This window comes from Stegostoma tigrinum, chromosome 7, assembly GCF_030684315.1.
Source record: "Stegostoma tigrinum isolate sSteTig4 chromosome 7, sSteTig4.hap1, whole genome shotgun sequence".
Lineage (NCBI taxonomy): Eukaryota > Metazoa > Chordata > Chondrichthyes > Orectolobiformes > Stegostomatidae > Stegostoma > Stegostoma tigrinum.
Window position 1 is genome coordinate 17,846,886 of NC_081360.1, and position 25,489 is coordinate 17,872,374.

The 25,489-nt window shown below is 42.2% G+C and overlaps 1 protein-coding gene across 1 annotated transcript in view; it reads left to right on the forward strand.

Annotated features, from left to right (window-relative positions):
- Positions 1-1,103: 1,103 nt before the first annotated feature.
- Positions 1,104-25,489, forward strand: part of itgb2 (integrin, beta 2) — an 87,358-nt gene continuing 62,972 nt past the window's right edge. Inside the window, exon 1 of the mRNA XM_048534094.2 lies at positions 1,104-1,327. The gene's annotated coding sequence lies outside the window, so the exon portion shown is untranslated. The remainder of the gene's footprint in view (positions 1,328-25,489) is intronic.

Genomic DNA, 25,489 nt, shown 5'->3' on the forward strand with positions numbered 1-25,489 from the left:
ACTTCTGTTATTACTCTTGTGTTTTGAGGTGCCCATTGCAGGTTATGAAAGTTTCCAAAGTGCACAGGAATTTAGGGGTCACTGCTGCGCTGTCAACTGTAAGAAAGCAAGCAAGACAGTGTAACAGCAAGCCCAACATGGAAGTGCTAACCATGTAAAAACAGCTCTGCTGTGTTCATCCAGCCCCACACTTTGTTATCTTGGATTCTCCAGCATCTGCGGCTCCCATTATCTCTGTCAGGGAGGACAAGCCATTTGCAGGCCTCACACCAGCAGTTTGAAGGATCTGCTCCACTTGCAAATCTGCATGACAGCAGTGTCCCAAGGTGGACTTCAAAACATCCCAAACAGGATCAAACATCCCCACCAACTCAGAGAGGACCAGTCCCACGGCCAACAAAAATGGAGAAGGTTCATTAAGATGATGAGATAATGTGAACTGCAGATGCTGGAGAATCCGAGATAACAAAGTGTGGAGCTGGATGAACACAGCAGGCCAAGCAGCATCTCAGGAGCACAAAAGCTGATGTTTTGGGCCTAGACCCTTCATCCTTTTCTGATGAAGGGTCCAGGCACAAAATGTCAGCTTTCGTGCTCCTAAGAAGCTGCTTGGCCTGCTGTGTTCATCCAGCTCTATACTTTGTTATGTCTCATTCAGACGACGCATTGAGTGACTTGCTGGCTACGAGAGACAGCACACAAACCTCCAGGCAGCTCATGGGAGGATAGCTCCGAGCAGCACCCACCCAACATTTGACAGAGTCTGCAGATCACACACTGGTCCTCTCCACCATCTCAGAATCCATTGAACCAGGGTGGAAGCAGGTCACTTTCAAATGCCAGGGACTGTCTACGAAGGAGAAGTGATGGGCGCTACCCACCCGGTTAAGTCCTAAGAAGCAACACAAAGAAAAATCAGAAATGCGCTGAAAATAGCGTGCTCTGAAGATATACAGAAAGGAATAAAAGGCCTCCCAGATTCCCTTGATCATCCAACACAGTCCAAAACCTTCAGAGACAGCAGGAACTGCAGATGCTGGAGAGTCTGAGATAGTAAAGCGTGGACCTGGACGGACACAGCAGGCCAGCTGAGGTTTTGGACCCGTTGTTATCTCCAGCTCCACCGGATTTTTCCTCTTTAAATTGCTGCCGTTTGGCTACATGCCATTGGACAGGTTCCTCTCGGTTAAGCAACGTCTTCGATACAATTCGCACGATTCACTTCCTCTCCTCAGCAGAGGGAAACAGTTCGCTTCAAACTGAAAGAAAGTGGGGCTAGTGCCAGCGTGAAGTCCGTGCGTTCACTTGTGGAAAGACCCTCAGTTCAGTAAGTAGCCAAAATCTTCACTGCAGCGAGTGCCCAACGTTTTCACCGACTCTGGTGGCTCTCTGTCTCCGCTTCTCCTCACTGCAAGCCCTCAGTCTTCGGCTCTCAGAGACCACGCCGTCTGCTTTTTTTCTGCTTTCAAGGGCACACACGGTCTCGGGTCCGTTTCCTTGCTTTCTTGCTCCCTGCTCGACTCCTGGGCTAATTTTCCTTCCTTTCCCGAGAACAATATCAAGGTACCCTAAATATCCAGGCGTCAAACAGTGAGGATCCAGCAACTCACTTGTGTTCATTTGTTGCATCTTAGTCGGAAGTAAACAGCCTATTTTGTAACAACAAATTGTGGCGCCTTACTTTGACGCCTGCCCTATTCAGCTTGATACTACAACTCACTTGTGCAGTCTCCTCTCACTGAGCGCCGATTCTGCTCCTTGTTTATTGCCAATTCCATTGTCAGTCTCCGTGCAAGTTTCCGAATAGCACCGTTCGGGATCCCTTGTGAATGGGGTAGAACTGCTTCCCGCTGTTCCATTGAGCTCTCAGCTATTCTGGCATCCAAATAACAAACCACTTCCAATCTGTTCCGTGATCTTGCATCCTGTATAAACTTGAGCTCATCCAACACTTTGCTGCCTGTAACCTGACACCAAGTTCCATTTTATGCTTGCGAACCCATACCCAGGTCAGTGCTGCATCAATTTTAAAATTCGCATCTTCGCATTCAATTGATGACCTTGGCTCTCCCTCTTTATCTCATTAAGCTCCTCCAGCCAAAGGACGGCTGACATCTCTGCAACCCTTGGAATCTGGTCTGCTGTATGTTCACAATTTTAATTGCTGGTTTTTCTCTGCTGCCTTTCCCTCTCCTTCAATCCTGAAAACTTGGTCACTGCCTTAACATCTTTGGGTATGGCAAAGATACAGAGTCAAATTTTGTTTGATTAATCTCCTGTGAAAGACCTTGGGGCATTTTGTTAAAAATAAAGTGCTTTGTGGAAGCATAAGATAAATACATCCTGAGTTAAGAGATTGATCAGGAGGAGTGACTGAAAACCTGGTAAAAGTGTGAGTTTTGTGCAGATTCTTACAACAGGAAGGAGGGACGATGACATTAAGTTGGGAATTCCAGGCAGTGCAAGTTATTTGACTGAAGATAAAGTCACTAGGGTAAGTGTGGGTAAGAGCTATCAGCAAATAGGCAGGGCTCAAAGAAAGAGACAGTTTTGCAAGGGAGGGTTTTGTTGGCCTGTAAATGGTGACAGACTCTGGGAGCAATGATAGAGAGATAATATGCATACATCAGGGCAAGAATTGTTTTATTGTGGTGTGTGAGGGGAGTCAATGCATACCAGTAAGCCTGGGTAGGTGATGGCCTGGTGGTATTATTGCTGGACTGTTGATCCAGGTAATGTTCTGGGCACTGGGTTCAAATCCTGCCATGGCAGATGGTGGAATTTCAATTCAATAAATATCTGGAATTGAGACCCTCATGATAACCATGAATCCATTTGTTGCATGCCAATTGTTGGAATTTTGAAGCATGGGAAACAAGGCAGGAAAGAAGACAACAACATATTTGAGGTGTCTGGAGTTGGAAGAAATGTTTTGACGAAGGTTTCAGAAAGGCTAAAGTAGAGAGTTTAGTAGCTAGTATTTTAGAGGAAGTTAGCAATTGAGAGTGCTCAAGTCTGGAGTTTCTGCTTCAAGCTCAGCTCGACTGCAGTAAACACAGTGATTCAGCCTGAAACACTCACCAAGTTATTGATGGTGGAGTTGGAGGTTATGCCAGTGTTCACTTTGTTTACTGCAGGAAACTATTACTCATTCAAAACTGGATAGCAGTCAAGCAGTTTGACATCGAGGTGACTGTGGAGGGGGATTTCAGTGGTTGGATGGAGAGGACAAGTTGGATTTCATCGCAGGCATGTTGAAACTGGTTCTATGTCTTTGGGTAATGTCACCAATGTACAATGTGGAGACGACAAAAAAGAGGTGGGGATGCAAGGATGGCAAGTGTGTATACCTAACGGTACTCAGGAGAAGATACAACGGTGCAAAGAGAAGTAATTGCTACCAGTGATCTGTTCAACTGGATAGTGGCCAGAATACTAGATGGCTTGTTTTCCTTGATAGTGTGCTGCAGAACTTATTTTGTCCACTTCAGCAGGCAGAAATGGCCTCCATTTGGTAGGAAAATGGCATTTCCAAAAAAAGCAGCACACAATCAGTAACTGGGCTGGAGCATTTGTCCATATTAGTGTTCAAGTCCTGGAATGGAGCGGAAACCCCAAAAACATTTGCTTCAGACACAAGACTGCTATCATATGAACTGCTGACTACTAAAGCACACAAATATTGTCTTGAAATTAACATCAGAAGCCGTTTTAACTTGTTTGATAATTTTCAGCATGTGACAAGACTTTTAACATATTAATGTCACAAAAGGTAACAGTTTATGGTGATAAACTGCAAAAGCAACAGTTGAAGCTCTTAAAGTGAATGAAGAGGCCCTTAAAAAGGCCCCCAGTGATTAATGATAAAAAGAGTGTGAGGAGATAAGATCAGGCCAGATTATCATGGTCAAATTCAAGCATATTTGAATCGCACACATTGACCTTTTTAAAATTGGCTACTGGACCGAATGTCAGTTGATGTTAAACTAAGCAAGAATTTTTGGAATTTGAATGTTTACTTTGCCAGCCAGGAGATGCGTCTGTTAGGATTGTAATATCTTTTGGTTTTATAATTTGACAATGGCATATTTTCAACTTTTTTTACAAAAAGCAGCTTATTCTTTCAGCAAGCGAACAAATGACTTGCGGAGACTGCTCATATGACAGGCAGGCAAGTTTCTCAGTTTAATTTTCTGGATGAAGGAACTGAGGCTATTGTTGCTAAGTTGACAGATGACACAAAGATAGATGGAGGGATACATAATGTTGAGGAAGTGGGGGTGCTGCAAAAGGACTATGCACATGCTACACGAGTGGGCAAAAAAGCAGCACTTGAAATACAACATGAAAAAGTGTGAGGATATGCACTTTGGTAGGAAGAATAGAGGCACAAATTACTTTCTTAATGGGGAGAGGCTTTGGAAATCTGAAGCATAAAGGGGCTTCAGAGTCCTATTTCAGGACTCTCTTCCGGTTAACACGCTGGTTCAGTTGGCAGCTGGGAAGTTAAATGTAATGTTAGTATTTGTTTCAAGAGGTCTAGAGTACAACAACAGAAATATACTGCTGAGGCTGTACAAGGCTCAGGTCAGATTGCATTTAGAATATTGTGAGCAGGTTTTGTCCCGGTTTCTAAGGAAAAATGTGCTGGCTTTGGAGGTTAACACGAATGATCCCAGAGACATCAAGCTTATAATATGAGGAACAGTTGAGGATCATGGTTCTGTATTCAGCGAAGTTGAGAAGGATGAGGGGGTTATCTGATTGAAACTTACAGAATACTGAGAAGCTTAGATAGACTGTATGTGGAGAAGCTAGTAGGAGAGACTAGGACCAAGGGGCACAGCCTTCGAGTTAAGGGACGATACTTCAGAACTGAGATGAGGAGGAATTTCTTCAGCAAAAAGGTAGTTAATTTGTGGAATTTATTGCCGCAGAGGCTGTGATGACCAAATCATTGAGTGTATTTCAGACTGGAATACCTTTTGTTATCAAAAGCAGAAGTTGCTGGAAAAGCTCAGCAGGTCTGGCAGCATCAGTGAAGAAAAATTAGAGTTAACATTTCGGGTCTGGCTCAGAATGAGCAAGGGTTACCGGACCCGATACGTTAACTGTGGTTATTCTTCACTGATGCTGCCAGACCTGCTGAGAATTTCCAGTAACTTCTGTTTTTGTTCCTGCATCCGCAGTTTTTTTCAGTTTTACCTTTTGGCATTTATTGGTAAGGGGATCAGCAGAAACAGGGAGGAGAGGGGGTAAAGAAAAAATCCAGGAATGATTGAATGGTAGAGCAGACCTGATGAGCTGAATGGTGTCATTCTGCCCTTATATCTTATAGTCTGATAGTATGGCTAATCGATGGAATCAACTTGAGAGGTGATTTGCAGAGAGGAAAGCACCGTTACTTCTCAGGATATGTCAAGGGAATTTAACAGCTCATGAAATACCTCTGAATTACAAGAACATAGAAGCCGATTTAGAAACAGTGAGGTCGCATAGTACCCTGTTCATTGGATCATTGTAGGCTCTTCAAGAAGTGTGAATGAGTGAGTTTTTGCATCTCTACAACAGTTAGCCAAGCTCTCAGATTAACCTCATTCCATCTGAAGGGGAACACCACCATGAAGACAGGAGAAGACAGTACGACTTTGGTGTAGCAATGAATTGCCTAGATTATGTCATCACAATTTTAAATGAGTTTAAACTCACAGCTTTGTGATACCAATGAGCCAAAACTAACAAGTGTTGATAATTTGAGTTCTGTGTCAGTTTGGCAGTGCTTTGCATATTTTCTGATTGTAAAAACCAGCTGTTGCTGGTTCAAAGCTGAAAATGCTATATGAGGAAAATAATTAATTTTATGAATTCAGTACAAAATGTAGAATCTTGGAATTTCTGCTGATTTCCATCCTCGCTACTACATTTCATAATCCTTCCTTTTGCTGATTACAAGGAAGGTGAATCATGCTGCAATCTTACTTGTTGCTGTATCTGGTATAATTCTAAATGTGGAGAACACTGCGGGCATGGATTAAAAGTGACAGAACAGAGACGGAGAACAAATAAAAAGGATGAACTTGTATTTAAAAAGCTCCTTTCAATACTCCCCAATACTTCTTCAACATAATGTCAGGGGATCTTTTATACTCGTCTGAAAGGGTCTACATACCAACAGCTTAGAGTTGCATCTGAAACACTGCATGTCTCACTGTTGAGTATTTCTGCAGTATGACACTTGAATATCAGCTAAGAACGTGCGCTCATGTCTATGGTCGCGTCTTGAACTCACTACCTTCGAGCTCACATACCATCACAGACCCACAGCTGACACTCTCACAGAAGATTGAGAAGTAGACAGAACTGGGAGAAAACAGGCAAAATATTGGCGCGCGTTACATCATGAGGGAAAAATTTTTAGATGCGTTTTTTATTAATGAAACAAAACAGAATTGCATTGTGACAAAGATTACACAAAGGAATTCAAGTGGTACAATTGGAAATAGTCACCTTTTGGTTTGTGATAAGGGTTTCTGTTTCTTCTTTTGCCTGTTGGAAATTGTATAAATTGGGGTGAAAACTCAAAGCCATGAATTTGAAACCGCAAGCACTGCTGCAGCGACAGCCATGAGGTGTGTAAATAGTGGCTTTTAAAGTGTAACATAATAAAATGTGAGGCTGGATGAACACAGCAGGCCAAGCAGCATCTCAGGAGCACAAAAGCTGACGTTTCGGGCCTACACCCTTCATCAGCTCTCTGATGAAGGGTCTAGGCCCGAAACGTCAGCTTTTGTGCTCCTGAGATGCTGCTTGGCCTGCTATGTTCATCCAGCCTCACATTTTATTATCTTGGATTCTCCAGCATCTGCAGTTCCCATTATCCCCGGCTTTTAAAGTGTAATTGTCTTAGAAGGATCAATCTTGGAAGAATATTTCCTGTGATTGGGAAATCTTAGAAGAGTTAATCATTTGTTTAAAATTTTCACAGAAAGAGGCAAGAGGTAATTCCTTTGTTCAACATTGATGGAACATTGAGGGAGTAGTTCAGTGAAAGACTTTGCCAACCTTTAAAGGATTAATGGATCCATGTCTAACACAAACAAGGAATTGCTGTAACAGGTATAGAGTAGATGACTGGGATGGGTTTTAGATTGCTTGAGCAAAGAGGCAAAGGAGATATGATGGACTAAATGTCTTCCTTTGCAACTATTAACCCCCATGTGATTCCATATCAGAAACACGGGTCGGGGGGAATAAGTGCTTCACTGATTCATAGGAAGGAAGTGGACAAGCGGTTAAAATGAAGCAATTTTTTTTGTCTGCTGTCCTCATTACAACACCATTGCTTTTGGCACTCATTGAGTCTCCTGATGGATTCCTGTAGGAACTTCATGAACAAATGCAAATGTGGGTTCAATGCCATTAGATTTCTGAGGGAATTTTATCCTGTTCCTTAGATGAAGCCACCAGGTGAAGATGTTGGGAAGCAAGTCAGGCCTTTCAAGGTCAGTCCACAGATTCTCTTAGCTTTACCCAACGATAGATCTGCCAACCTGGGGAGCCTCAACTCCATCGACATGAGAACCCTTACAATGCCGTCAGTGCTTGCCCTCTCTTCTGCATCTATTCTTAAAGGGACTTGAGCCCATAATCTAGATTGACGCATTAGCACAGTCCTCAGTGAGTGCTGGATTCCTAGATGTACCCTGTTTTGAACAAAATGTTCTCCTGAGGTCAAGCCTGCTCCCTCATGGATGTAAAACTTACAGCTCGGAACGAAAGATCAGAAATATATAGGGTGGCACGGTGGCTCAGTGGTTAGCACTGCTGCCTCACAGTTCCAGGGACCCGGGTTCGATTCCAGCCTCGGGTAACTGTCTGTGCGGAGTTTGCACATTCTCCCTGTGTCTGCGTGGGTTTCCTCCAGGTGCTCCAGTTTCCTCCCACAGTCCAAAGATGTGCAGGCTAGGTGGATTGGCTATGCTAAATTGCCCATAGTGTTCAGGGCTGTGTGGGTTATAGGGGGATGGGTCTGGGTGGGATGCTTCAAGGGGTAGTGTGGACTTGCTGGGCCGAAGGGCCTGTTTCCACACTGTAGGGAATCTAATCTAAATAGGTCTTTAAGGAATGGTCTTTCTATTAGATCATGGCTGACGTATCTACTAACAACATTTGGTTTCATAACCCTTCGGGCCCTTACCTGATAATATCTGAAGGCAAGAAAAGGGATTTTTTAAAAACTGTATTGCTGAAATAACTGCACAGAGGCCAGTATCCCATCACCAAGTCCCCCTTTATTTACTTATGCACAGTAGGCTAGCTGTGGCCAGCCAGCTCCAAATCAGTCCCCTGGATGAGGAGATTCTAAATCTCTTGGTTTTATTTTCTTTCCTGGTTATACCATTTTTATTAAACTGTACAAAACTGCAAAATAAGTCAAGATAACAGTCAACCAACCAGTCAACAATTTTCAGGGAAATGTGGATGGTAAGATGAACCCCAAATCCTACCATAACTCACCGATGAAATGATATCTTTCATTAAATAAGGGAACCAAAACTGCTCACATTACTCCAAATACAGACCCACTAGCACCGTGTGCAGTTTTGTAAGGATTCTGTATCATCTAATCTAACACCTGCGAAATAAGGGCCAACATTCATTACTTTTTCTGATTACCCACTGCATCTGTGTGCAAGCATCCTGTGTTTTCTGAACAAGGAGTGAATAAATTACCCCCAACCCCATGTGATTATAGTCTATGTCTCATCCTTTCATGGGGAATCTTATCAAATGCCTTCTGAAAGCTGAGACCTACTACATCTCCTGGATTCCCATTTTCTATATTTCTTGTTACATCTTCAAAGCACTTAGCAAATTATTTAAAAATGATTTGTCCTTCACTAAACCACGCTGATTCTGATGGATTGTATTTTGACTTTCCAACTGCATGTTATTAATTCCTCAATCCTGGATTTGAACAACTTCTCAATGACACAAGTTGAACTAAATGGTTTGTAATTTCCTATTTTCTGCCATCCTCTCTTTTTGATTATGTGTGTCATATTAGCATTTCCCCAAACCACCAGAATCTATCCTGCAACCAGGGGATTTTTAAAATCTTATGACCAAGGAATCACTATTTCGACTGCCTCTTCCTTTGAAATCCTAGGAAATAGACCATCAGTCCCCAGAGACTTGTCTACCTTCAATCCCAATAGTTCGTTCATTACTTTTTTTCCCTCGTGATGATGATTGTTCTAACGTCCTCCCTTTCTACAACCCCTGCATTACATGTTACTTTTGGGCTGGTTCTTATCTCCTCCACCATGAAAACAGAAGCAAAATATTGATTTTGTGGCTCTGACATTTCTGTGTTCCTTACCAATAACTCCCCACTCTCATTCTCAAGGAGCCAACATTCATTTTAGCTATTTTCTTCCCTTTTGCATCCTTATAGAAGCTTTTGCTATCCATTCTTATATATTGCATTAGTTTTCTTTCATAATTTACTTTTGCTCTTCTTATGATTTTGTTGATCATGAAAAGCTTCCCATTTTCCAGCCTTCCACTCACCTTTGCAATATGGTACGATGTGGTTTTTATTGTCATTTTACCTTTAACTTCCTCGCTTACCCGTGAACATTTTTCCCTCTTACAATCTTACTAGAATATATTTTAGTTGGGAGCAATTGCAAACATCCTTAAATATCTCATCAGTTATCCTACCTTTTAGTTTTCCTGTTCAGTCTACTGTGGCCAGATTTGTCCTCATGCCTATGCAATTACATTTGTTGAATTCCAGAATGCTGGTGTGGTACTCCTGTTTCTCGCCCTCCAACTGAATTTGAAATGCTAGCATGTTTTGAACACTTTTCCCTTGAGAATCCTTGGCAATGAGATCATTTATCTCATGATACAATACCAAGTGCAGAATAGCTTGCTTCCTGGTTGGTTCCAAAACACATTGCTCCAAGAAACAATCTCCAACACATTCAATGGACCGTCAGGCTACCTTTGCCAATTTGATTGATCCAATCTATACGCATATTGAAGTCACCCATAACTGCTGCTGTACCTTTTCTTGCAAGCCCTCAGCATTTCCTGTTTATACTGTGCCCCATAGTGGGACTGCTGTTTGGGGACCTCAAGATTACGCCCACTAGAGACTTCTTTCCCTTGTTGTTTCTTATTTCTACCCAAACTGTCTTGACCTCCAGTGCTGTCATCATTTCGCAGTACGCCACTGATCTCTTCCATTACTGACAAACCACCCACTTTTCCTTCCTACCTATCCTTCCAAAACACTGAGTACATTTGGATATTCAATTTGCAAAACTGGCCTCTCTGGAAACATGTCTCAGTAATTGTCACCAAATCGTATCTATTTGTCTTTATTTGCACTGTTAACTCATTAATCTTATTCTAGATGCTGCATGCATTCAGATAAAAAGCCTTTACATTTGTTCTATTAGCAAATTTCCCAATGATTGTACAAGTTATTGGGGTGATGTTCACACATTCTCTCCATCCTTAACTTTTCTGGTAACAATCAGACTCATCACTAACTTGCAATCCTGCTTTCTCCTTGAACCTTGATTGTCTAACTTTCCATGCAATTGAACCCTCCCCCAGCTATTTAGTTTAAAGCCCTATCTACAGCCCTAGTTATGTGATTCACCAGGACTCTGGTCAAAGCATGAGTCAGGTTGATCCTCTCCCATTGGAACACCTCCTTCCTTCCCCAGTACTGGCACCAATGTCCCATGAGTGCAAGATAACAAAGTGTGAAGCTGAATGAACACAGCAGGCCAAGCAGCATCTTAGGAGCACAAAAGCTGACGTTTTGGGCCTGGACCCTTCAGCTTCACACTTTGTTATCTCGGATTCTCCAGCATCTGCAGTTCCCATTATCTCCCATGAGTTCAAATTCATTTCTTCCGGACTAATCTTTAATCTGATTGATCCTGTGCTAATTAGCTCATGGCTCAGATAGTAATCTGGAGAACATTGTCTTTTTGGTTTTGCCTTTAATTTAGCCCCTAGAAGAAGAACTTCTTTTGTATTTCTACCCATAATCGTCGCATCTACGGATATCACAAAAACTGGATCGTCCCCGTTCCGCTGCAAGTTCCTCTGCAGCCCAGATGAGATATCCTTAATGCAGGAATCAGGCAGGCAACACAGTCTTTGGGGCCGTTGATCCTGGCCACAGACGATTGTGTCTATTCTCCTGACTATACTATTGCTGCTTACAACTACATTTCTATTTTCTTTCCCCTCTTGTGTGACTCCCAGTACACTGGTACTATGGCCCATTTGCTAATCCTCCCTGCAGACCCTGCTCTTGTCAACAGAGGGAACAAAAATCTCACACCTATTGGACAAGGGCAAGGGCTGAGGCTCTACTGCACTACCTCCCGGATCCCTTGACCTGCTTTGCTGGCAGTCTCATTCTCCTGTCCCTGACCACTGACTGAATTTGAGGTAGTTAATTTAAGAGTGACTTCCTCCAGAAACACAGTATCCAGGTAACTCTCTCCCTCCCTGATGTGTCACAGAGTTCGAAACTCATGCTCCAGCTAATCAGCTCTGAGCTGGAGTACTTCAACTAACTGACACTCACTACAGATGTAGTCATTATGAACCACAATGAGGTCCATGAGTTCCTACATCAAGCAGATACAACACATCATCTGGAACGTCACATTTATTTTAATTACTTTGTTATTAATTTGCTTTTTAAAAATTTCCCGCTGGTCTTTTAGTTTACACTCTGTAAAGTATTCCTCCTATTTACCTTCAATCTGAAAGTAACTTCTAATAGATAGTCAAATTAGTGACTATTACCAACCAATGCTATCACGGTTTTCCTGCATTGTTTTGTGCTGGGCCGGCCAATCCTGTAGAAACTACAAACTATGAGGCAAAAAAAAGCATTTAGTATCTCTTCTCCTTTGCACCAAGTTCCGACAGTGCACTAAGTAATACACCTTCACTCTGGCTGAATGCCATTCTGGATGTGCTTTATCCCAACTGTTCATGTAAAGTGTACTGAGAAACAAAAGTGTACATCTCAAGAAAGGGAAGTTGGGTGTTGAAGCTGTGTAAAGCTCTGGTTAGCCCATGACTACAGGGCTTTGCCAGCTTGGTTTACTACATTTTTGTAAGCATGTGAGCGTGTTTAGAGCTTCAGATGAGAAGTTTCCAGCATGAAACAACCTTGCTGCAAGGTTAGGCTGGAGAATTTGGGCTTGTTCTCCTCGGAGCAAAGGGGGATAAAGAAAAATTTAATCACCGCAGGTTGAAATAACACAGACAAATTAAACTGTTCTCATTTGCTCGTGGTACACGGACCATGGACACGAATTTAAAATTCTGAACAAGAGACGAGAGGGAGATGGTAGGAAAAACTTATTTGCACAGCAAGCGATGACCTGGAACTCACAGCAAAAAAGGAATAGAAACTGACAGGACCAAATCTGGGCACCACACTGTAGGAACAAAGTTTTTGGCCCTGGTGGGAGTTCAATGCAGGTTCACAAGGGTTATAGCTGGACATCATGGATTAAGTTATGAGGAGAGATTAGACTAAATTGGGCCTTTATTCTCTAGAATTGAGAAGGTTAACGGGCGAGATCTTCAAGATATTAGTAGAGAAGGATCGGGTAGATAAAGATACACTATTTCCTCTCTTTGAAATTAGAGAACAAGGGGCACAGTCTAGGAATTAGGGAGAGATTCAGAAGAGATGTTAGAAAGCACGTTTACACGTGAAGAATAGAGGATGTTTGAAACTCTCTCCCTCAAATGGTAGTGGATACTATTCCAACTGTTAAATTTAAGCCTGAGGTAGACAATTTTTTATGAAGCAAGGTTATCAAGGGATATTGCCCCAAGGTAGGCAATTGGAGTTAGGCCATAGATCAGCTATGATTTTATTGAATAGCAGAATAACCTTGCGGGGTTGAATTCCTGTGTTCCCCTTGTACAAGACCTCCTTTCAACATTGCTTGGATTGTTTTTAAAAAGCAGGCATAATTTCATATTTAAGCCAGGTTGTTCCATTGCTGATCTCAGGCATATTCCTGAAAGGATGTCCAGGACAAAGATTTGGACTATCTAAACCACACTCTAATCTGCTGTAATAAGCTTTGGACTATCAATACAACTCACTGCTGAGATGGAGAATCAATGTAACACTAAGAAGTTGTCCGAGAAAATCATAAATTTGCCGTCTTCTGCTTTTTTTGATGGAATTCCACTAGCTTTCGGGAAATAGGAGAGTAGAACCCAATCGAAGCTTGTCTGCTGCACCCATTCTTCTTTTCTCCTCTTTTTTACCTCTTTGCACTTTATTTTCTTCTCTCTGATGACACCCTGCCTCCGGCAAGCGATGATTCCTGGTCTCCAGCTAAGCACAATTCCTGGCCTCCAGCAACAACTCCCGGCCTCCGGTGACGGCTCCTGGCCTGGCGCAGCGGCCTCTCCCCATAGCAGCTTCCCAGCACAGTGACCTATTGACCTGGCAGGGCAATGGCCTCCCAGTGTTGAGGGACAACCTCCGGAGCTGGCACAGCAGCTTCCCATCATGGCATTCTTGGCTCGGCCTGGCAGCCTGAAGTGATCTCCCAGCCTCACAATCCTCAAGGCAAAGCTTGGCATGGTCTGGAGCCTGGGCCTAGTGTAGACTGGAAGTCATGTGCCAGTGTAGTCTGTTGTTGTGAACTTTTATCTCTGCAATGCTGGACATTTAATTATTCTATTGTCTAAACCTTATAATTAAAGACGCTGTACCGAGGTATGTTGCACCTAGGTCAGTGCTGTAAGTGGCGACATATGAACTTCACTGTACTCATTGAGTATATATGACAACAAAGGCTAATTCTACAGAGAAATGGTATGGATTGCTTGAATGCCAATGTTCCTTCTCATGTCAAAGATCAAATGTCTTAGATACTTCAGTGTTTAAATTTTTTTAAAAAGTTTGGCTTCTGGTATTTGTTTTTCTATGTTTTGAAATTGTGGCATGGGGCACTTAAAGCTTGCTAGTCAGTCTAAAAGGGGATGGGCAAAATTAGGTTTTCACATTCTTATTTACTGCCTTATTATAGTCTTTTCTTTTACTCTGAGGCCTTTAATTATTTGTAATTGCCTTTCATTTTTCTCGTTTCCGATTAAATGTTTCCAGTATTCAAGTTCCTGCCCTTTCTGAGTCAAACCCTGAGTTTCTGAAACAGACCTTCCAGAATCAAACACTTCAGCGAAGAATCTCCCTCACTTTTGAAAAAGACTACCAATTCCAAGACTTAACATGTCACCTCTGAATCAAGAAAGCTCTCAAATGTACTTTCTTTTACACAGAGGTATTCCTGATATGATGAAGGTTTCCTGCTGAAGTCCCATATTCAGCAAATTAAAGACAGTGACCAATTCACTGATGAATTGCTTTCAGGTCAAAAGTGGGGAGTATCATTCTGATTTATCCCCTGTCCCGACTCAAGGTGTTCATGGAGCTTGAATGGATTTCAGAACATTGAATGAACATATTCTTTGAATTGCTGCCTCCTGAATATTGACAAGTTTGCAGTCAAATATTACCAATGATCATTACCAAAGGAAGAAAAAGGACTGTATTTTCACAAATTCTCTGCCGCTGCTCAGTTTGATCTATTCATCATCTTAATGAATTAAGTAGTCACCAACATCAGACTTAACAATTAAATTGCATTGCATACATCCCCTAATCGCTCCCAATATGCCAAAACATTGTTTTTATGATAAAGGTGTGAGATGTAAAATGCCGACCATAATTCACAAAACAACAGAAAGTGACTATTTAAGATGTTAAATCCTGCGATACATGTGTGAACAGATTAAGATTGTTCATGCAGGGCGAAGGGTCTGTGTGTATTAACAATGAGTAGAAATACCTGAGATCACAAACTGCTGGGTTTTTTTTATTTTTACTTATCTTCCCCTGGATGACCAGATAAATAGTGTCACTTTGCTTAATTCAAATTTTTCTTGGGGAACAATCCTTTATATTCATAAAAATGCGCAAGAACTTATCACTGACCTCAAAATGACCTTAGAGAAAACTATAACAGGATATGCAGAAGCGTAAGTTCATAAATTTCAAGGCAGTTAGTATCATGACTCTAATGTATGTTGCCTTCGAACTGAATTCTGGCCTTTCTTGGCATCAATAATTGATATGTAGCATCACGTAGAGCTCACTAATAGTTATCAGGAAAGAAAGGATGTCTTGCCCTTATGCAGCATCCTCCTTGATTTAAGAATGTGCCAAAGTACATCACAGCCAATGGGGGTAATTAGGAGTGAGCAACAAATATGTACTTGCACATCCTTTGAATGAATTAAACCCTTGTGCTTTTAAAGTGTTTTAAAGGCAAGAACCACAGAAGCTAATTTGTGCACAGCAGGTTTAGAACGTAGAACGTAGAACATTACAGCGCAGTACAAGCCCTTTGGCCCTCGATGTTGCGCCGACCTGTGAAACCAATCTGAAGCCCATCTAACCTACACTATTCCAATATCATCCATATGTTTATCCAATGACCATTTGAATGCCCTTAAAGTTGGCGAGTGTACTACTGTTGCAGGCAGGGCATTCCATACCCTGAGTAAAGAACCTACCTCTGACATCTGTCCTATGTCTATCACCCCTCAATTTAAAGCTATGTCCCCTCATGCTAGCCATCACCATCCGAGGAAAAAGGCTCTCACTGTCCACCCAATCTAATCCTCTGATCATCCTGTACATCTCTATTAAGTCACCTCTTAACCCTCTCTCTAACAAAAACAGCCTCAAGTCCCTGAGCCTTTCCTAACAAGACTTTCCCTCCACACCAGGCAACATCCTGGTAAATTTCCTCTGCACCCTTTCCAATGCTTCCACATCTTTCCTAAAATACGGTGACCAGAACTGTAGGCAATACTCCAAGTGCGGCCGCACCGGAGTTTTGTACAGCTGCAGCATAACCCCATGGCTCCAAAACTCAATCCCTCTGCCAATAAAACCTAACACACCGTACGCCTTCCTAACAACCCTATCAACCTGGGTGGCAACTTTCAGAGATCTATGCACATGGACCTCTCTGCTCATCCACACCACCAAGAATCTTACCATTAGCCCTGCACTCTGTATTACTGTTACTCCTAAAAACTGACAGAAATGACCACACACACTTTTCAGCATTAAACTCCATTTGTCACCTCTCAGCCCAGCTCTGCAGCTTATCTATGTCCCTCTGTAACCTGCAACATTTTTCCACACTATCCACAACTCCACTGACTTTAGTGTCATCCGCAAATTTACTAACCCATCCTTCTACGCCCTCATCCAGGTCATTTATAAAAATGATAAACAGCACTGGCCCCAGAACAGATCCTTGCGGCACACCATTAGTAACTGAACTCCAGGATGAACATTTCCCATCAACCACCACCCTCTGTCTCGTTCCAGCTCGCCGATTTCTGATCCAAACTGCTAAATCACCCTCAATCCCATGCCTCAGTATTTTCTGCAATAGCCTACCGTGGGGAACCTTATCAAATGCTTTACTGAAATCCATATACACCACGTCAACTGCTTTACCCTCATCCACCTCTTTGGTCACCTACTCAAAGAGCTCTATAAGGTTTGTGAGGCATGACTTATCCTTCACAAAACCATGTTGACTATCCCTAATCAAATTATTCCTTTCCAGATGATTATAAATCCTATCTCTTATAATCCTTTCCAACACTTTACCCACAATGGAAGTCAGGCTCACTGGTCTGTAATTACCAGGATTGTCCCTCCTCCCCTTTTTGAACAAGGGGACAACATTTGCTATCCTCCAGCCTTCTGGCACTATTCCTGTAGACTGCAATGAAAGAAGGGACCAGTTACTGTGTTTTATGAAAACAAACTTGGTGAATGGATAGGTAAGTTTTTTGGATCAGAAACCAGGCTGAATGGCCCTTCAAATAGTGTCAGAGCAGATGGAACAAAGTTTAACATCAAATCTGGAAGAAGCAGCAGTGACTGTGCTATACTCTCTTGCTGTGGTTTTGAAACATCAGTGCAGGTTATAGATTTTAGGTCTTTCAGGTGGGACCAAACCTGCAAGCATTTGACTCAGAGGTGAGGGTGTTATTCCTCAGTAAAAACTGACAGAAATGACCACACTCTGTGTTTTTCCATGGCCTAGCACAAGTACATACAACTGAATTGTAATGTCCCAATCAATGCACTAACCTAGATCAGCACAGACCAGTGCAGAAATTCCTCTGTGGCCATTCCCCTGCAAAACAGATTTAGCATTTTTGATACAGTTGGAGGGAATGACCTTTAAGAGGAAAGGAGCAAAATCTAGATTTTTTGCACCGTGGTTGTCCCTGTTGCATTGACAAGAGGAATAACTGTGGGAAGGCTACAATAACAGGGGATTCAATTGTGAGTGTACAGATGGACATTTCTGAGGAAACCCGCAACGGTTTTCTCCTCCCCAAACGCTGCCAGAACTGCTGAGTTTTTCCAGCAACTTTGTTTTTGTTCCAGATTTACAGCATCCGCAGTTCTTTTGGTTTTTAGATGGACATTTCTGTCTGGTCAGAAATGAGACCCCAAGTTGGCATATTGCCTCCCGAGTGCTCGGATCAAGGATGCTTTGTGGTGGCTATAGCAGATTCTGAAATGGGAGGTTGACTATCTAGTTGTTGTGCTACACATCAGTACCAATAACATAGGTAGGTAAAGGGATGAGGTCCTGGAGGCAGAATATAAGGAGATTGGAAGCAAATCAAAAAATAGGGCCACAAAAGTCATGATCTCAGGATTTCTAGCAGATCAAATGTCAGTTGGAGTAGAAAGTGCAGGATATGTCAGATGAGAGAGAAAATGCAAGGAGCAACTGTTACAGATTCCTGGGGAAATGGAACCATTTCTGTGGAGATAGGATCACACTTGAGCAGGGCTGAAACTGAAAGTTTTTGCTAGTGTGGTTTGGGAGATTTTAAACTAAAATGGCAAGGGAATGGGAATCTCCACATGGAGTCAGTAGACATAGAAATGAGAGCAGAACCAAAAGACAGAATTGGAAAGAGGAAAAATGATAGGTAAAGAATTCAGGCTTTTAGTGCAAAATAATGTGAACAGGACTAAAAATGTTCAGTAGAGAAGACTTAAGGCCTTGTGTCTTAATGCACAAAAAGCTCATGAATTAGTCATGCAAATGATGTAAATGGATATGAGAGAGCTGGGATTACAGAGACATGGCTGCAGGATGATAAGGGAAAGGAACTGGATATCCAGGGTATTCAGTTTTTTGGAAGGACAGACAAGGAAGAAAAGGAGGTGGGGTGGCATTGCTGGTTAAAGAGGCCAGTAACACAGTAGTGAGGAAGGATGTTAGCTCTGGTGAAGTGGTATCTATGTGGATACAGCTGAAAAATACCAACGAACAGAAAACAATAGCGATTGTTGTAAATAGGCACCCAAACCAGAGTGATACAGTTGGGAAAGTCATTAAACATGAAGTTAGAGATGCATGCAACAAAGGTACAGCTGTAATTATTATTAATGCGTGGGATGTGGGTGTTGCTGGCAGGGCCTGCATTCATGGCCTGCCCATAGTTGCTCCTAAGAAGTTGTTGGTGAGCTGCCTTCTTGAGCCGCTGCAGTCCAGATGGCGTGAGTTGACCCACTATGCCATGAGGGAGGGAATTCCAAGATTTTTACTCAGTGACAGTGACATATTTCCAAGTCGGAATGGTGAGTGGCTTGATTATGGGTAACTTTAATCTGTATGTATATTGGGCAAATCAAGTCAGTAACAACACCAGAGAGGAGGAATTCCTGGAGTGTCATGAGATGGTTTTCTGAATCAATACTTTGAGGAACTAACCAAATAACTGACTACCCCAGACTAGGTATTGTGTAATGGCAAAGGAATTGGTTGGCAAACTAGCTGTGTGAGGCCCCTTGGGGAAGAGTGACCACAATATGATAGAATTCTTCATCAGGATGGAGAGTGACATAGTAGATTCTGAAAGTAGAGTCCTGAATCCAAATACAGGAAACCACGATGGTATGAAGTGCAAGATAGCTATGACAAATTGGGGACCATTATTAAAGAGATGACAGTGGATAGGCACTGGCAAACATGACAAGTGCATGAAGGAACTGCAATAATTGTTGATTTCTCTCTGGCACAAAGATAAAGATCACCTGGCCATAGCTATCAAGGGAACATGGTGTAATATGAGAGCCAAAGAAGGAACACACAAATTGGCCAAAAGCAGGAGCAGACCTGAGGATTGGGTACAGTTTAGACTTCCACAAAGGAGGACAAAGGGATGGATGAAGAAGGGGGAAATAGAGTACAAGAATAAACTTGCAGGAAACATGCAAATTGATTGTAAAAACTTATATGGGTATTGGAAAGAAAATAATTAGTAAAAACAAATGCAGATTCCTCACAATCAGAAACAGAAAAAGTTATAATGGGGAACAAAGAGATGGCAGAACACCTAAATACGTATTATGGTTCTGTCTTCGCAAAGGAGGACACAAATAATGTCCAGAAATGTTGGGGAATGTATGGCCTAGTGAGAGAGGGAGGAACTATAGGAAATCAGTATTAGTGGGTAAATGGTGTTGAAGTAATTTGTGGGATTAAAGGCCAATGAATCTCCAATGAACAGTTCCTGTGGATTGGAGGGTTACTAACTTTAAAACTATTTAAAAAGGAGGTAGAGGGAATGAAGGGAATATAGATTGGATAAGACAACATCAGTTGTGGGAAAATGCCAGAGTCCATTATAAAAGATCTAAGAGCCCAGCAGTGAAAACAGTGGCAGGGTTAGACAGAGACAGCATGGATTTACAAAATGGAAATCATGCTTGACAAATCTATTGGAATTTTTCAAAGACGTAACTAATAGGCTTGATAAAGGTGAGCCAGTGGATGCGATTTACTTGTATTTCCAGTAAGTGTACATTCAGATAAAGCCCGTGGGAGTGGGGTTCATGTACTAGAATTAACAGGTCATGTCTGAGTGTCAGCCAGTAACTGGTGGGGCACCACTGTGTTTGGACTCTAGCTATTCACAATATATATCAATGAGTCAGATGAAGAAACTATATACCATATTTCAAGTTTGCAGTCAGCACAAAACCGGATGGGAAGGGTCAATTTTGAGGAAAATGCAGAGATGTGTCAGTATGATTTGGACAAGTTAAATGGTCCAATGCATGGCAGATGAAGCAGAATGTTGATAACTGTGAGATAATACACTTTGCTGGCAAAAGAACACAGGAAGATTATTATCTGAATAGTGATAGATTGGGAAACAAGACTTGGGTGTTCTTGTATACCAGTCACTGAAATTTAGCATGCAGGTACAGCATGTTTTGAAGAAAGCAAATGATATTTTGGCCTTCATAGTGAGAGGATTTGAATGCAGTACAGAGATGTCTTGCTGCAATTGTACAGGGCCTTGGTGAGACCACACCTGAGTGTTGGGTGCAGTTTTGGTCTCCTTACTTAAGAAAGGGTGTTGTGGCTATGGAGGGAGTGCAATGACAGTTTACCAGACTGATTCATGGGATGGGAGGAGTGACATATAAAGAGAAACTGGATTGATTAGAACAATATTCACTGAACTTTAGAAGAATTAGGAGGTATTTCTTAGAATCCTGTAAAATTCTAACAGGACTTGACAGGGCAAATGTAGCAAGAACATTCCCAATCCAGACAGTCTGAACCCAGGATAACAGTTTGAGGATATGGGGTAGGGCTGAGATTGAAAATTTCTTCACCCAGAGAGTAGTGAACCCGTGGAATTCTCTGCCACAGGGATTGAGTCCAAAACATTGAACTTTTTCAAGAAGGAGATAAATATAGTGCTTAGGGCTAAAGGGATCAAAGGGTGTGAGGAAAAAGTGGGAACAGGTAACTGATTTGGCTCATCAGCTATGCCTACATTGAGCGGTGCAGCAGGCTCGAAAGGCTGAATGGCCTGCTCTTATTCCTATTTTCTATGTTTCCAATGATTTAACCTGAGAGTTTTGAAGCTCCTGATCACATCATGCCCCCACAAAACTTCCAGTGAACTTGGTAAGACAATGATTAAATTGAACTGTTCCAGATAGCACCATTTTTGTGGTAAAGCCCTGAGGCATTTACACCTCAGTTTGATTCACACAGTTAGCGGAAGAAATGCAAAGTAAGAAACTTTTGAGATATTGCCCAACCTGATGTGACTCTGAGTAACTGTGTAGGAGTGCAGGAAAAGGCCATTTAGCTCCCTCGAGCCTGTTCCTCAAGCCTTCCAGTCTACAACCTTATCCATACAACTGCCTTTGGATGAGGAAAATCGATCAATCCTAGATTGAAAATTAACAATGGAACAGAGGTCTAAACTTGTTTTACCATTTCAAGCACTTCCTAATTGTATTTATGAAAGATCCAGCTCTGAATACTCCACCCTTCTCTCTAGTCTTTGACCCTCCAACCAGTTCAAATAGTTTATCTCCATCTGCACTATGTGTTCCCCTTAACATCTTTAACATTCTGATCAAGTTGCACCTTAACCTCTGTTAACTTACTCATCAGACCACAGTACTCTGATTTGGTTCAAATTTAATTTCATGCTGTCCTTAATCCCCAGTTTAATACAGCCTGGGTCCACATGACCATGACTGAAAAAAGGAAATCTTTTTGGCATCATGGATGGCGCAGACACGAGGGCTTGTGCCTCTGCTGTACTCTGTACAGATGTTAAAAATGAAACAGAGAACAATGGATGCTGTAGGAATGAAAACTGCTAGTGCATGGAGAAATTTGGCAGATCCAGCAATATCTGTGGAGGGAGATACGGAGTTAACATTTCAAGGCCAATACAACTCTATTTTGAAACTGAATACCGGGGTAAACAGGAAAATACAGACCACAATCAGGTCAGCTACAATCTTAGTTAATAGCAAAGCAGGATGAAGGGGGAGAGTGGGCTTCTCTTGCTCTGAATTCATATGCATATGATTGTTACATGTCAATTCTTGGCGCAGGTTAGGAGATTAGTTCCAAGGGCATTAGTTTGGTCATGCTTACCAGCTATCACGACAGAAGTGAAAATCTCAAGAATAAATAGCTTATAAGTGATAAGTAACTGAACACTTTAAAAGTAAGCTTTGTGAAGGATAAGCATTGGGACTAAGTTGGCCACTTTAAGGCAATGCTGATGCATATGTTGAATGACCTCTTTCTGGGTGTAAAATTCTCTGTCAACGTAAGGGAAAGTTCACCTTATTTATGCCTGTGGTTTCCTCCAGTATTGCTGGTCTACTTATCAATTAGTATGAATGCAAAATGTGTGAACTCAAGCTGCAAATCCAATGAGTCATGCACAGTTTAACTGAAAACAGGAAATGGAAGGTTTGTAATGCGTTTCTGCAGCAGCCGAGAGCAACGCCCTCATATATATAAGACGCTGTATATGCTGTGCTATTTTAAAAATTAAATTGGAGTGCATAAGAAATGGTAGCGCTTTTCCACAAATCCATTGGTATTGGGCGCATTATAGAGAAGGAAGATACTTTCTTTATTAACCTGTTCAGAGATGTTATCACGCATCTACGGAACATGTGGCATTTGAACCTAGGTCACTATCGCCCAGAGATAAGGACAATAATACTGTGCCACAAGACACCTCAAAAGACGGTAATGTAGGCTACATTTATAATGTGCCTTTCAAAACCTTAGGGCTGTGTAAAGAAGTTTACAGCTAATTAAGGACTTAGAAAAATATACAGTGCTGTAATATGGAAAATGCAGCAGCTAATCAACAGACAGCAAGGTCCTGCCAAGAATAATACAATAACGGCCAGTGATTTCAGGGATTTTTGTTGATAGAGGTTGCCTGCTTTTGTTTGAAATCATGCCATGTCATGATATATATTTCAGCAGGAAGGGCAGACAGGGTCTCGGTTTAATATAGTATCTCACAAACAAAACCAACCTGAAAAAATGGACATTTCTCAGCTGCATGCCGGCCAAAAAAGCAAGACCAATCCATTCACACAAACGCCTTCACACCAGCATACGTTCAACCAGTTACAATGTGAAAGAAGATACAGTTGCTACCAGCAATAAACAGCTCACTGCTGTTCAGTTTGCGCTCCTTCCGAGGCCACTCAACTCCGATTTCATTGCATTCTTGGTTTAAACATAGACAATAGAGTAAATCCCAGAGATGAGGTGAGTGACTGCCCTTGACAATAAGGCAGAATGTGACAGAATGTGCTTTGCGATGAGCCCATGTTAAGTTTGAAGTAAATGAATGGGGATGGGGGGAGCTTTCCGTTGTTTGGAGTCATACTTAGCTTAAGGAAAGGTGGCTGTGATTATTGGAGGTTAGTCATCTCAGTCCCATGACATTGTTGCAGTGGTTTCTCAAGGGGGCCTTGGACCCAACCAGCTTTATCAAACACCTTGCCTTCATTTTAAGACAGGATATTCATTGATTACCATACAGTCTTAGTAGTTCATTCCTGCAGGCATTCAAACCCGGACATGATTCAGACTTGGAATGATGAGTGACAAGTAACAATCATGCCACACAAATGCAAGGGATCGATCGGTTCCAATGGAAGAAAATCTAACAGCTTCCCCTTGACATCAAGTAGCATTACTATTATTCAATACCTGCAAAAAATTAATTAGTCATGTAAGTGCAGTGCTGTTATTATAAATACAGGTCAGAGGCTGGAATAACAAAGTGTAGAGCTGGATGAACACAGCAGGCCAAGCAGCACGAAGGGTCGAGGCCTGAAACATCAGCTTTTGTGCTCCCAAGATGCTGCTTGGCCTGTTGTGTTCATCCAGCTCCACACTTTGTTATCTCGGATTCTCCAGCATCTGCAGTTCCCATTATCTCAGAGGCTGGAATGACTTCCTTCCTGACTTTGCAAAGTCTTTTTGTCACCTGCAAGGCACTAATCAGGAATACAATGAAATACTGTCTGCCTGCTGGGATGTGTACAACTCAATTTTCACTCAATAAATTTGACACCAGTCAAGACAGACCAGCTTGCTGGATTTTCATCTGATCCACCACCTTAAACATTCAGTCTCCTCACCACCAGAGCATTGGACCATCTCCAGCAGATGTACTGCAGCATCTAAACAAGTCTCCATTGACAACACTTTTGGGAAGTTTGCCACTGTTTCATGAGAGGTGAGCATAGCTGGCGAAGTCAGTATTTGTTGCCCACTCATGATCGCCCTTGAGAAAGTAGTAGGGTGCTGCCTTTTTGAAATGCTGCAGTCCATTTGGAGCAGGTATGTCAATCCTATTAGGACAGGAACTCTAACAATTTGACCCAGTGACAGTGAAGGGATGGTGATCTAGCTCCAAGTCAGGATGGTGTGTGGTTTGGAAGGAGATTTCCAGGTAGGGATGTTCCCCTGCATCCACTGCCTTTGTCCAGGTGAGAGGTCATAGACTTGTCTTATTATTGCAGTGAATCTTAGTGAGGGCACGCACTGCTACTCTGTGATAGTGCTGTAGAGGATGGATGTTTACTTTGATGGGTGGTATGACAATCAAGCAGATTGAATGGTGTTGAGCTGCTTGAATATTATTGCAATTATACCCATTGACACAAGTGGGGAGTTTTCCATCACATTCCTGAATTGTGCCTTGTAGAGTGGACAGACTTTGGGGTCATGAGGTCAGTTACTAGCTTCAGAATTCCGAGCCGCTGGTGTGCCTTGTAGCCACAGAATTTGTATGGCTGTTTCGTATGGCTCTTGATTACAAGTCAGCGAGTTAGGACAACACCACTGTCTCCCCGGCAACTTAGCAGCTGCATGTTATCTCGGCCTTGCTGCATATTGTCAGTACCAGCTACTTCAGTCAATTCTGCAACCTCCAACATCCAGCAGAACATGGGTGCCAGGCTCGTGGGAACAAGCCACACACCAGATTTAGAAATGTATCACCGGCCCTTCACTGTCACTGGGTCAAATTCTGGGAACTCCTTTCCTAAGAGCATTATGGGAATATCTGCATTGGATGGACCATAGCAGTCTGAAAGGATAGATTACCGGCATATTCCCAAAGGCCGTAATGGTTGGGTGAAAAATTAGTGGTGTTGTCTGCATGTCAGCCTGGACTTTGTGTCTTTGGAACAGAACAGGGACAACATTCTGACCCAGAAAACTAATATCCTCTTGTTGAATCAGTCTCCTTCTTCTGAGATACTTCCAATGCTTCAGACAGTAAATGAACCAAACTGATCAGGGATTCTATTTCGGCAACATGCCGAACTGATTTCTGTTGTGAGGGCCCCATAGCTGGGCTTTGTTTTCTATATCAAAAAACAATTATCGTGACTTCCTCTCATGATTGTAACACAGGCCAGTAGACAGCAATGTGTACGTGTGGAAGGGACTGGCCAATGACATAGCCATGGAAACAC